This window comes from Lactuca saligna, chromosome 3, assembly GCF_052625555.1.
Source record: "Lactuca saligna cultivar CGN05327 chromosome 3, ASM5262555v1, whole genome shotgun sequence".
NCBI lineage: Eukaryota > Viridiplantae > Streptophyta > Magnoliopsida > Asterales > Asteraceae > Lactuca > Lactuca saligna.
In genome coordinates, this window is record NC_136419.1 from 67,494,024 (window position 1) to 67,509,229 (window position 15,206).

Sequence of the window (15,206 nt, forward strand, 5' to 3'; positions counted from 1 at the left end):
ACAGGTAGCCTATCGGCTGGAGTTACCAGCAGAGTTGGGGCAGATTCACAACACTCTTCATGTATCGCAGTTGAGGAAATGTATAGCCGACGAGTCGGCAGTGGTTCCATTAGAGGATATTCAGGTAGATGCAAGCCAGAATTATGCTGAGAGACCAGTGGCTATTAGGGATCGGAAGATCAAGATTTTGAGGAACAAGGAGGTACCTCTGGTATTGGTACAGTGGCAACATCGGAAGGGATCAGAAATGACCTGGGAGCTGGAGGGTATGATGCGGGAGCAGCATCCGGAGCTATTTTAGAGCGAGACTTCGAGGGCGAAGTCTAGTTCTAGTGGGGGAGAGTTGTAACATCCGGATTTTACCAGGTATCTTGTAAATCTAATTTTGTCATATTGTGAGAGGGACTCGGCGAGTTGGAGCTCAGACTCGCCGAGTAGAGCCGCAGAATTGAGCATTGGTGCGCGCCTGGACTCGGCGAGTCTGCGCTGTGTAATGAAACCCTAAATCTCCAGGTTTGAGGCCTATTTAAAGGGCCTTTATGCCGTCATTTGTGCTCACCCAACCCTCAGTGAGTGACCCTTGTGTTCTTGAGCTATTTGTGAAGAGAAAGGAGCCATTCTTGATCTTGTGTGTGTTATCTAGCAAGAAGAAGGAGACCCTAGGTAAGAGGAAGCAAAGGAGGTTGCTATTTCGTGGATTTGGAGCTTAGATCATCACTCTAGAGGTATTATCTCGGACCATTTTCTGTTTAGTGAAGCATGATGCAATTTAGGGCTTGTGGTGGTCATTTATGGGATGATTTGATGCCCATTGGTTCCCTCTTTGAGTTGAGGCCTTGGATCTGGATCCATAGAGGTCCAGAGAGCCTCACTCATCAAGCTTTATGAGTGACAATAGAGTCTTTGGCCTTGTGTTGTAGTATTTGAGTCATAAACATCATATATGGTCATATAAAGGTTGTATGTGCATCAAGATTGTAACTTTACGTGCTAAATGAGCTTGGAGGGACTGGATCTATGGATTAATGAACTGGATCTGACCTTTAGAGCAAGATTGAGTCAGTGCATGGCATGGACTCGCCGAGTCCGAAGAACAGACTCGGCGAGTAGCATGAATGTTGCCCGACCACTCTGTGAGTGGCCTTGCCGAGTTGGGAAAGGTGGACTCAGTGAGTCAAGGGGGAGTCAGAATGGACAGGTGGAATGAGTCTAGCTGGACTCGCCGAGTTGTTCTTGAGACTCGGCGAGTTGAGTTGTGGTGGCCCCACAACTCGTGCCAGGTGGAACTCGTCGAGTTGAGGGAATGCTCGACGTGTCAAGGGAGTCTTCCAGGGAAATTGGTGTACACGCCCAGACTCGCCTGGGTACTCGCCGAGTCCGGTCAAAGTTGATCGTTGACCGTTGACCAGCGTTGACCTAGATTGACTTGTTATAGTGTGGTCAACCCCAGTGGGGAAAGTGTTAATTAGAGGTGTATTGTGCTATAGGGGGACGACAGCTCGACAGGTCGAGTGATTAGCGATTTCAGGTTTACGATTTACCGAGACACGCGAGGTGAGTCTTCTCACTATACTTTACCTTGAGTAGGTAACCAGAGTTATGTGATAGAGTATTTGTATGCTATGTATGTTATGTGTTGTACTGCATTACTTCTATGTGTTTGATGCTGTGCATGTTTACAGAGTTAGAACCGGAAGGTTCACAGAGTTAGAACCCGAGGGTTCACAGAGTTTGGGTGCACGGACCCACAGAGTTATAGCCTCGAGTGGCTAATATGTGTTATATGTAGTATTTTGGGGAACTCACTAAGCCTTGTGCTTACAGTGTTGATGTTATTGTTTCAGGTACTAGTGACGACCGCGGGAAGGCGCCGGCTTGATCCGTACACACACACACATTCGGAGCTTGATATCATGCTCTTGGGATTTTGTATTGTCTTGTTTGGATAATTAAAATGGTTGTTTAATGAATATCAATGGAATTATGTTTTATAAAAATTGAAAAATTTGTTTTGAAAATTTTCGGTGTTACATAAAAATCACTCGATCTAAAATTCGAGTTTCGGGCTGCATACTGCTATGCCAAATCTTAGAAAATTCATAACTTCCTCATACGAAGTCAGATTTGGACATTCTTTTTATGCATGCTCTCGATTTAATGAACACTAAGACTTTCGTTTAGACCACTTATGCTAAAAAGCACTTTATCGTAAATTCACTTTTTTTACATCATACAACGTTCTGCCGGTTCTGTCGCGACACTTCGACAATTCATAATGTTTTCCTTATAACTCGGATTTCGGTATTCTTTAAATCTCTGGAATCCTTGTTTCAACCACTACAACTTTCTTCATAGATATCGGGTTTATTTAACGTTTATTTTTTACGCTTATTTTTATTCTTAACTTATTAAATCATAATAATTAAGCAATAAACAAATAATAATCAAATAATACATCTTTATTATTTCAAAACAAATTACAAAGGTTGACCTATACTATTACATCATCATTAATACCTAGCCTAGAAACACGGGTGTTACATGCAAGTAGTCTCAAAGGTAAGAATGTTGTTACTACTCCTACTACTACACCAATTATGGAAATCAGGCAAGGCAAAGGGAAAAAGAGGAAGACCCCTTCCAAGGGTCACAAGGGAAATTCTCTTGATGGGTCCTCTTTTAGTAGAACTAAATTTAGTCCTGCTACTCCCTCCACCAACCCAAAAGAAGCAGAGTGTTTCTATTGTCATGAAAAGGGGCACTGGAAGCGAAGTTTCCCCAAGTACTTGTAGGATTTTAAAGATGGGAAATTAAAACCCTCCCATGTAGGTATTTACACTATATTGTCTAATAAATCACCACATACTAATTCTTGGGTCCTTGATACAGGTTGTGGAATTTACATTTGTTATGATTTGCAGGGACTAAAAAGAAGTAAGGATGTGGAGCACGAGAAGATAAACTTAATCATGGGGAATAGGAAAGTTTCACCTGTCACCAAGATTGGAGTTTATTCTTTATTGCTTTCTAGTAGGTTAAAATTAGATTTGAATAATTGTTGTTATTTGTCTAAAATGGCGAGGAATATTATTTCCTTTCGTGGTTTGTACAAATAAGGTTTTAGTTTTTCATTTGATAATGAAAGTGGTGCTATTCATGCTTTTTATAATGATGTATTTTATTTTAAAGCATTGCCTTGTAATGGTGTATATCAAAATTGTGTTGGTTATAGATAACTTAGGAAATAATGTATTGCATATTGATTCTTCCACTAATTTGGATAAAGCATCCTTGTGGCATTGTTGTCTTGGACATGTCAACAAGAAGCGCATAGGCCAACTCCAAAAGGATGGAGTCTTGGAGTCTTTGACTTAAAGTCAGATGATAGTTGTGAATCTTGTTTTCTTGGAAATATGACTAAGTCACCCTTCACTGGTACTTGTGAGAGGGGTGAAGGTTTGTTGGACCTCATACACACAGATGTGTGTGGACCCTTCACAACTGCCATAAGGGATGCTAACCGCTTCTATATGACTTTTACTGATGATTATAGTAGATATCGATATGTCTACTTAATCAAGCATAAGTTAGAAACCTTTGAAAGATTCAAAGAGTTTAAACATGAAGTGGAGAATCAGCTAGGCAGGAAGATAAAGATGCTTTGATCTGATTGAGGTGGAGCGTATCTTAGTATTGAGTTCCTTAACTATCTTAAGGAATGTGGAATTTTTTCACAATTGCCACCACCTAGGACACCACAACTTAATGGTGTGGCTGAGAGGCGCAATCGAACCTTGTTGGACATGGTTCGTTCCATGATGAGTCGAGCTTCGTTACCTATCTCATTTTAGGGGTATGACTTAGAGACGGTCGCCCATATCCTTAATCTAATCCTAACTAAGAAGCTTGCCAAAACACCTCACGAAATGTGGACAAAGAAGGTTCCCTCGTTACCATACATCAAGGTTTGGGGTTGCAAGGCTTTCATGAGATGCAAGACTCATGAAAAACTGGAACCTCGTAGTGAGCGGTGTATTTTCATTGGCTACCCACATAAATACTTTTGATATTTCTTCTACAGACCAAGTGATAAGGTTGTCTTCGTTACGAGGAGAGGAGTCTTTTGTGAGAGAGAATTCATAGGCCAAGGACACAGTGGGAGGCAAATTGACCTTGAAGAACTTCAAGAGTCAAACGGTGAAGGAACCGTAAACACTAGCAATCAACCTGAGGAAGAAACTCATGTTGAACCAATTAACGAATATGTACCTCTGAGGCATTCTAATAGAGTTAGAAATACACCTGAGTTTTATGGTTCCATATTACTACAGAAGGTGATACATTTATCAATGATAGCACACTGGTAAATATGGATGAACCTAACAATTACAAGGAAGCCATGGCAGGCCCCGAGTCTGCAAAGTGGAAAGAGGCTATGGACAGCGCGATTCAGTTCACGTATGACAATCAAGTTTGGAACTTGGTTAACAATGTACCCGGTTGTAAGACACTCGAGTTTAAATGGATCTTCAAGTAAAAGACCAACATCGATAGGAAAGTACGCACTTATAAGGCGCGAATGGTTGCGAAGGGCTTTACTAAAACTTCGAGAATCGACTATGATGAGACCTTTCACCAGTAGCAAAGATTAAATATATTAGGGTTATGCTAGCCATAGTTGTATTTCATGACTATGAAATATGGAAAATGGATGTCAAAACCACTTTCCTTAATGGAAAGTTGGCTGAGGATGTTTACATGAGTCAGCCAGAGGGTTTTATCAATGCAAATTACCCTAGTAGAGTGTGTAAGCTTGAGAAATCCATATGTGGATTGAAACAAGCCTCTCGCAGATGGAATCTTTGTTTCGATGAGAAAGTCAAAGAGTTTGATTTTCGAGAAGCGAGGATGAGTCTTTTGTATATGTCAAAGCTAGTGGGAGTATAGTTATATTTTTGGTACTATATGTGGATGACATACTACTCATAGGAAATCACATCTCAGCCTTGCAGGAGGTGAAATCCTGGCTTGGGAAGTGTTTCTCTATGAAGGACCTTGGAGAAGTTGCCTAGATCCTAGGGATAAGGATAATGAAAGACAGTAGTAAGAGACTAACTGGACTTAGTTAAAGTACCTACTTGGACAAGGATTTTTCCTGGAGGGTGGGTCTCTATGACCAAAATGTCATTATGTCGGAGGATTTTGAAGCATTTCTAGAGCAATGCCACAAGGATCTTCTTGAGGAAGTTGTTGCCTCCACTTGGTGGAACAGTATTGCAAACCGGGTTTATATTCCCTCTTTCGCTCAAGAAGGCCATAATCATTCTCCCATCCATCGTCTCATCCGCCGCCTCATTGCTAGTACCATAAACATGAGGAAGGATGATGGAAAAGTTCCTACCCTTGACATTTTCTATTTGTGGAGCATCATCACCCCGGACATTTTTTGCAACTTGCCTTATTATTTGGCAAGATATCTTGCGGATGGAGCGGTAAAAGAGAAGATTACCTCCAAAATTAATGGGGGTATGTTTGTTACAAGATTCGCAAGGTTATATGGTATTTTGGATATGCAAGAGGAAATGGCGTTAACCATGATTTCTCCTCCTCCATTTAGCATTACATTATTCCGAAGGGCAAGGATTGTGGAAAAATTTGGGGATTCTTTTGCAATCCCAAATGAAGATGAGGTGATTGCCCCCGAGGAGCCGGGAAGAAGAGTTCGGCATAGGAGGGAACGGGTCCGAGAAGACCCACCAGTTATCCCGGTGGAAGATAAGAATGAGGGGTGGAATAACATGGAGTATAGAGGGTATTTGGATTATATTGGCCGAGGCATTAACTATCATAATGAGTCATTCAGTTATCTCTTTCAACAAATGCACATTGCTCCACGGTACAGGCCCGGATATCTATACATTATGACTTGGGAGGAGCGGATGCAGAGGAGAAACAACCAAGCAGGTGGAAGTGAAGCAGGGGGAGAAGACATGGACGAAGAAGCTTGAATTTATTTTTATTTGGATATTTTTATTTCGTTTGTTTTGTGATTGAACTTTGATGTAATCGAACCTTAATTAGGACTTTGTTCGTTTTCTTTCACTTGTGGTTACTTTGTTTTTCAGGTTTGAAGATTAGGGTGCGTTTAGGAGTCTCATTGATCAAGGCTAAAGTGAGGAAAGGTGTAGAAAAGAATGTCAAATATTACATTTAAGGTTGAGTCCGTTAGGAATGAGAGTGACAAGATTCATCAATATTGAAGAAAGAAAAAAAAGAGTCACTGAAGTGTCCTGTTTCAGCACTTCAGCCAAGGATAAGAAGCAGAAAAATCAATTTTTCAACTCAGCTACTACTCGCCGAGTGCACCTACGGTACTCGCCAAGTTCGTGTGCAACTCCTCGATTTTCTGATGGGGGCCAGTCTACTCGCCGAGTCCCTTAATGTTTCACTCTCAATACCTGTTTTGGGCACATTCATTGCAGCCTTTATCCATACTTTCATAAGATTTATTCCTGGAAGGGTTCTGAGAAGCTTTGTCCTAGACAATTAGAGTTATGTAGATGTTTACCACACGCGACATGATACCCAAGGCATGGATGACCTGTTTCCATGACTAAAGACATTTGAAGTTGGAATTTTTCATGAAGAATATCAACCTCGCGACCGCTATCCCTGGGGAGTTTGTTCTAATTCCCTCTTTAGTCTTGTATTTTTCTTTTAATGCATAACATGCAATGGGGACAATACATAAATTAAGTGTAGGGTAGGGGTTGGTAACATTTTTAGTCAATTTAGAATCCTAATCCTAATTTTAGGCTTAATTTTGAAAAATCTTGCATAAAACATTGCTTAGGGCTTAACTTAGAAAACTATGGTAAAAGTAAGTAGGATTCCATGTTAGAATTATGTTGATGATTGCATGAAAACCCAAATGTTTAGTTGAGCCTATATATGTTCTAGTGCATTTGTGGCGTCCTTATTCTAGTGAAATCATGGGAAAAAAACACGACCTCGCTTAGCTTGAAGGATGCAATATGTTTAGCATCGTGTACCATAAATGTATCTAGGAAAATTATTATCTGTAACCAAGAAAGGTTGAAGTTGAGCACCCTTGCTTAAGCATGTAGGGTTTTGAGTGAAAAAAAGTGAGTTACATGTGAAAAAAAAGAGAATTACAAGAAAAAGTTGTAAGAATTTTGGAGCAGTCAAAAGTGAAGATCAAAAGATCAAAATTCCAAAGAAGTTCAAAAGTTGAAAATACCAAAAATTAAAAATGGTGGTGAATTCAAGGACATCAAAGACAAATTATCAAAGAAGTGAAGAATTTCAAAGAGCTACACAGTGGTATCATAAATTGTAATTGTCTAGGTTATGTATGCTTGGGATGCTCAACCAAAAATACCTTGAGGTTAGGAGATTTTCTGCGGATGGATTCGGAGGGATGCATAAAATGAGCATTGTTCGGAAAAAGTGGGTGAATGTTTATGAGGATTGTGAGTATTTAGAGTATCGGGGTTCCTTAGGAAAAATTTTAGACACAAATGCATGCGTTGCGGTCTTGGCATAATGGTTGGGTTCAATTGGAATTGTCTTATGTGATTCAAGTATGCTAAAATTCGGTTTTGCTTGGGGAAAATCAAAAGTCAAGTGTGGGGTATTTTGATATATGCATATTTAGCCATGTGTTTAGTATAGAATTTTATCAATTATTAGCTAATTATTTGCATAATATGGACAAAAGATACTTAATAATGTCTAAATTATATTTTCAGTCTAAAAGACATGCTTGGGAGCAAAAAGAAAGAAGGAGAAGCAATCAAAAGTTGGAGAATGAAGAAAGAAGAACAAACCTGACCCTACTCGGCGAGTCCAGAAGCTACTCGGTGAGTCCAATTGAATGTTCGCGAAGTAATGTCCAGACTCCTTGTCGTACACGTATTTCTTAAAGGAACTCGGCGAGTTGGGCACCAACTCGCCGAGTTGACCCTGTTTTGAGATAATTATAAATAGAGGATGAGATCCCAAATTGAGGAGTTTTTTGGCTTCCTTGGAGAACAACCTGCGACTGAAGAAACCTTTGGAGACCTGAAGAACCCTAATATTTGATCCTTAGAAGACTCAAGGCAAATTAGGTTAAATCTTCCACTTAATCTAGAAGTGAATCATGTTTAGATCAATTAAATTCGCTTTTAGCTTCTCTTTAACTGTAACCATGAGCTAAATTTTCGTAGTTTCTGTTTAGGAAAGACTAATTGACTCCTATGGTGTGATATATACTTTGATTGATTGATTATTGGTGATTTTATTAAACTAAGTTTGTTAAAGAACCTTATGCATTAATTACAACTATTTTCTGTTAATTGGAAGACAATTAGACTGCATGAACATCTCTTAATTGTTAACCTCATAAGATTTATGTGAACACTTCATTATATGCTTAGGATTAGTGAATATGAAACTAGGATTAATTAGAGAACGGGTAAATTAATGTGTGAGCTTGTTTGGTAAACCAACAAACAAGAGGTTAGTTGAACTACCAATTTGATTAACCAATTACAAACCTTATTTAATCTAAATAACTGAACTAGGGAGTTAATTAGTTTAAACACTTGATCACTGCTTGAATTGATTAATTTCCTAAGGGTTGGTAATAGCGAGTGCAAATCTAATCACTATAGTTGGTAACCAATAATAATCAATATATTAGTTTATCATAAAATTAACCATAGGAGTGAATTAGTTGAACCTAAATAGAAACCCTTTTATTAAATTTGGTGAATTTTTACTTGTTCTAGTTGTTTAGTTAATTACGTGTTAGGAGGTATGTTTAAGTTTCTAGTCTTGTAAAACTAGAGAAAAACCCTTTACTTTTATTACTTGTCTAGTTAAAATTAGTTATTAGTTTAATTTTCATTCCCTGAGTTCGACACCCTACTTATTTAACTATACCACTAAAAGACAGGTTCACTGCCTTTGTGTGCTAAATTTATATTTTTTGAGTATGAATAAAACCAGTGCATTTTACACACATCACTCTCTCTCCTCAAAATTTCCAGCACCTCCCTCAAATGCTCCTTATGCTGCTCTTGAGTCTTGGAATAAACCAAGATATCGTCAATAAAGACTATCACAGACCGATCCAGAATTGGTCTGCACACATGGTTCATGAGATCCATGAATGCGACAAGAGCATTGGTGAGCCCAAATGACATTACCACGAACTCATAATGACCATATCGAGTCCAGAAAGTTGTCTTCTGCACATCCTCATCCCAGAACCGCATCTGATGATAACCCGATTGTAGATCAATCTTGGAGAACCAAGATGCACCCTGAAGTTGGTCGAAAAGATCATTAATCCTTGGAAGGGGGTAACAGTTCTTCACCGTTACCTTATTCCACTCCCGGTAGTCGATACACATACGATGAGACTCGTCCTTCTTCCTCACAAACAAAGTCGGGGCACCCCAAGGTGAACTGCTTGTCCTAATGAATCCCTTGTTTAACAACTCCTGCAGCTGCATAGACAACTCCTGCTTCTTGGGAACAGCCAACTGATGCGATGCTTTGGTTATCGGAGTTGCACCTAGAACCAAATCAATCTTGAACTCCACCTATCTCTCCAGAGGTACTCCTGTCAAATCCTACGGGAACATATCCGGATAATCTCTAATGATTGGCACACCTCTCACGGTCGCCTTACCCTTATCCCGGGTATCCATGAAAAAGGTGATAAAAATAGAGCAACTCTGATGAAGGTAGTGTTTAGCTGTAACAACCCGTTATCTTCTAGTCAATAAAGTCAACCTTTTTAAATAAAATTTCGAATTTTATTTATTTTCATTTAGTCCATGAGGGGTAACTATGATTTAGATTATATAAATGATGCTTTTATATAAGAGTTTGAAATAAAAAAAAACACAAAAACCAAGGTTTTCCTCAGAACCGAGAACCCTCAAACCGAAAACCCTTCTACCGAAAACAGTTCTCGGACATCAAAGGGATTTCAGTCGAGAACCCCTTTTTCAGCCGAAAATCCAACCGATATATTGGTTTTTCCACGAAAACTTGGTCATTTTTCACTCATTTCACTCGAAAACAATCTCATTTTGCTCCCAATAATCATTCAAGAATACTTATACCTTCAAGAGAAAACCCTCAAATCTCCATAGCTTCACCAAGAACACCAAGAACATCATTCAAATCTTCAAGTGACCGAAAACCACCCAGAACCAAGAACCCATGTTCCGCCGAAAACCTATTTTCGACCGAAAACTCATTAGGACCGAGAACCTGATTCTCGGTTGAGAAGTCAGAACCAAAATCAAGGATTTCGAAGGAGCCTTGACCGAAAATCCTTCCATTCACTTACAAACGATTCTCGGTAATTATTCCCAACACAAAACAAGTGTTTCTACGACACTTTAATTAATGGTTTCGCCAATTTAAATACAATTATGTGTTTAACTATTGTTAGGATACCATTAATTTCGCGTACATCAACCTGAGGGTCATCTTTCCAGTCTCGCTATTCAGCTCATACACATAAACAACTGTGAGTTCATACCCTTACATTTTCACTGTTTTCAACGTTTTCATGGGGAACACAAGTAAAATGTAAAGACTTTTATGTTTTTACGCACACATTTTTGAAACCTTTGAAATTGATTCAAACTGAGTATTCACTGCCTTTCATTAAAATATTCATATATTTTAACCCTTTTGTAACATGTCGAGCATAAGGGTATTTTTCGTTCATACAACAAAATTGAAAAAGTTTTTAGTACAGTTCATAACGTACAAATAAACTATAATGGGTATAGTTTGGGAACACTACATCACTACTTATTGAGTTTAATACACTAAACAAGAACATACATTCAAACTATAATAGGTATAGTTTGGGATACACTACGCTATTTTACAAGTACAAGAACACTATTCGGAAACAAATAAACATATAAACTATGGTAGATATAGTTTATGGAACACTACACTAATTCCCTGATACAATTATACATTACTAAATAATTATTTAAGTGTAATTATTTTACATTACCAAGTACTTTACTACAATATTATACATACATTTTCAAGTACAAGAGAACACTACACACTACACATAAACCAGTTAAGACAGGGTTGTGAGGCACTACTTCAATTGTATCCACCAGGGTACGAAACTAAATCATATACAATGTAACCAAAGTCTCCTGGAGGGAGAGCATGAGATTTGTGTATAGATCTATACGGTACTGACAATCCCACACCTGAACTGCTAGCTACAGTTAGGCCGATAGGCCTGGGGTGACAAATATCATAACTTTCAGATGCCTGAAGAATGTCGTAGAGGTCACTAGGTCATATCAAGCCTGGTTATATGAAACTCACAACAGTATAAACTAAAACATATGTTTACAGGATTAACACTACTTCAATGGTTTTATTTTCATTAATAAAACTACAGTACACCACTTTACACTACAACTGGTGGTATCCAGGCATATATACAAAGGTTTTCATACAAACACTACTAAGATACACTACTTTACACTACTGCTGATGGTATCCAATCATACATACAAGGGTTTTTATACAAACACTACTAAGATACACTACTTTACACTATTGCTGGTGGTATCCAGACATACATACAAGGGTTTTCATACAAACACTACTAAGATACACTACTTTACGCTATGATACAATACAAGAGTTTTCTTATGCATACAGATACAATACACTATCTCTTAGAACTAAGTACACTACTACTACAGTATATATTTTCCAGGAATATACATGACTACAGTACATTCACTATAGAAAATATTAGATTTTCTGGAGAAACATGCTAACATTTTCAAAGTACAAAGACAAGTTTTCCATCACTATACATACTTATGAACTCACCAACTTAAATGTTGATACACTTTCAAAATCACTTGTATTCTCGGGGAACATGTAGACAGGTACACCCACAGATTTTAAGAATACAGAGCCTTTAGAGTCACGTCTCTAATACTTTTGCCATACATGTTTGATGTCATACAAATTATGTATCGAACAAATGTAAATATTTTATTCATTCAATGTAATGGTTGTGTTTGCTTTGATTACTACTATACAATTGTTGTGATACTGTACATGATGTCCTCCGCCCCTGAACGTTTCCGTCGTTCCGGTTTGGGGGTGTGACAAATTGGTATTAGAGCATTGTTTATAGTGAACTAAGTATATCAAACCTTACATGATATACAAATATAAACAATATAGGGTCGGAGCGCTCTGAACTAAAATTATACTTTTAAAATCTAGGTATTTTATAAAAACTATACAAATATACATACATACCAGAAACAATATCACAATAAGATCAAAACAAAAGTATTTAGATGTAGGACACTACGGTTAAACCTGGACAGTTGTCTAATCATATATGGGATAAATATAGCCTGATCAACTATACTTATTTGAGATACGGCCAACATGTGTTTGGGAGTGATAGTGGTGTTGCAACAAGTCTAAAACTTACCAAACTATATACAAAGGAAACACTAGAACCGAGCATGCCTTTAAATTACTATAGGAGTATTTTGTAGCACTATGATACTAGAGCCAAGCACATGAAAACAAAGAACTCTTGCTAATAGGTCTATAATTGCTAAGTGTATACATATAAGTTATATATAAATAATATCTTATAGACTTAGAATAGGTGATTTAACTTTACTTACTGTTCCTTGTTTGGTTGTGGACTCATAGTAGGATCACTTAATCGAAGGCCTATTTGGTCTTAGTTATATATAATTTGTGTACACTATGTGATTATAGGGGGGAATCAGGCACAAATCGCATCGTACAATATCATCCCAAGTGTTGATATTAATTAATGGCGATTGCTTACTTGTATTAGTAGACTTCCACTGTAAATCGCATAATAGAACATTGTAACTGTCAAGGTAAGATATACCATGTTCAATATCACCTGACTCATAACTACTATAGAGGACTTCATCATTTTTATCTTAAATTATTTTAGAGAAAGATGCCTATGCAGAAGTCCAACATAAAGAACAACAATCCACCACCACCGCCACCTCCTCAGTATGATCTCGCTGTCTTCCAAGCAACAATTAAGGGCCGTCATAGTTGCCGCTATGTCCCAAATCAATGCAAGTGGCACTAGCGGTTCGGATAGTGGTGCCAACCCATCTAAACTTGGGGACAATCATGGACACCCATGGGAGTGTTTGTACAAGGATTTCACAAACACTAAACCTCGATCCTTCGATGACACTGGAGGTGTTATTGCCCTTACTCGTTGGTTCGAGAAAACCGAATCAATATTTGAGATTTGTGCATGCCCCGAGTCAAGCAAAGTAAAATTTGTAGCATGCACCTTCAATGATAGATCACTAACTTGGTGGAACAACCAAGTCAAATCCCTAACTCTCACGATATATAATGCTATGACTTGGGAAGATTTGAAAGAATTGATGTGGATGAATACTACCCGCGAGGCTAGATGCAAAAAGTAGAGCAGGAGCTCTACAACCTAAAGATGAAGGACTCCAGCATCACTGCTTACACTGCTAGGTTCGGTGACGTGGCTCTTCTATGTCCCGGGATGGTCACCCCGGAGAGCAAGAAAGTTGAAATATACATATGGGGATTGACACCTTCAACTCAAGGGAATGTCTTAGCTGCTAAACCCATCACATTTGATAGTGCCAAGCATCTGGCACCGACCTTAGTGGATCATGGGGATAGCCACAACCCCGTAGCAGCCGCTCCCGAACCACCGAAAGAATGTAATGGAAAGAAGAACTTCTGGAATAAACGCAAGGGATAAACTTCGCAAGAGCCCTCCATGAAACAACAAATTATGGCAATCCTTGCTGCTACCATTCCTACTGTTGTTCCCACTACTCAAGCACCTATCAGTCGATATGTTGGAACTCTCCCAAGGTGTGAAAAATACAATTTCCATCATCATGGGCCTTATCAGGAGTTGAAATGCACTAGCTATAACAAGAAGGGGCATACGGCCCGCTGCTACAAGACACCTGCACAATCAAATGCCCAGACCTCTGAAGTTAGATTAGGCCAAGCCTATTATGGGTGCGGTGAAACCGGTCACTACAAGAGAAATTGCCCTAAGACAAGAGATACTGGCAACACAGGGAGATACTGGACTGAAGTGGGTGACACACAGCTAACAAGTCCCGGATAGCACTCTCACTGGCCCGGAAATCATCCGAGAAACCACAAAAAAGATCGTAAGAATCCAGGAACGACTCAAATCCTCTAGAGATACACAAAAGAGCTATGCAAACAAGAGATGAAAACCCTTGGAATTCCAGGTTGGTGATTGTGTTCTGTTGAAGGTATCACCTTGGAAGGGCATGATACGCTTCGGAAAGCGTGGGAAGCTAAATCCAAGGTACATTGGGCCATTCGAGATCCTCGGTAGGATCGGCCCCGTAGCTTACAAACTCCGCTTACCACAATAACTTAGCAATGTACACTCTGTCTTCCACGTGTCAAATCTTAAAAAGTGTCTATCCGACGAAACTCTTGTGATCCCACTCGATGAAATAGAGATAAATGAGAGTCTTAAATTTGTGTAAGAACTAGTAGAAATCATGGATAGGGAAGTAAAACAAACAAAATAAAGTCATATACCAATAGTGAAGGTTCACAGGAATGCCAAGCGGGGACCTGAATTCACTTGGGAGCGAGAAGACCAGATGCAACAGAAGTACCCGCATCTTTTCCCTATTCTATGATGTACTCACTATAGAAAGAATTTAGGGACACAATTTTCTCAAAACCGAGAACCCTCGAACCGAAAACCCTTCTACCGAAAACGGTTCTCGGACATCAAATGGATTTCGGTCGAGAACCCCTTTTTCGGCTGAAAACCTAACTGATACATAGGTTTTTCATCGAAAACTTGGTCATTTCTCACTCATTTCACTAGAAAACACTCTCATTTTTCTCCTAATAATCAATCAAGAACATTCATACCTTCAAGAGAAAATGTTCAAATCTTTATAGCTTCACCAAGACCACCAAGAACACCACCAACATCCTTCAAATCTTCAAGTGACTGAAAACCACCTAGAACTGAGAACCTGTGTTCGGCTAAAAACATGTTTCTGACCGAAAACTTAGTAGGATCGAGAACCTAATTCTTAGTTGAG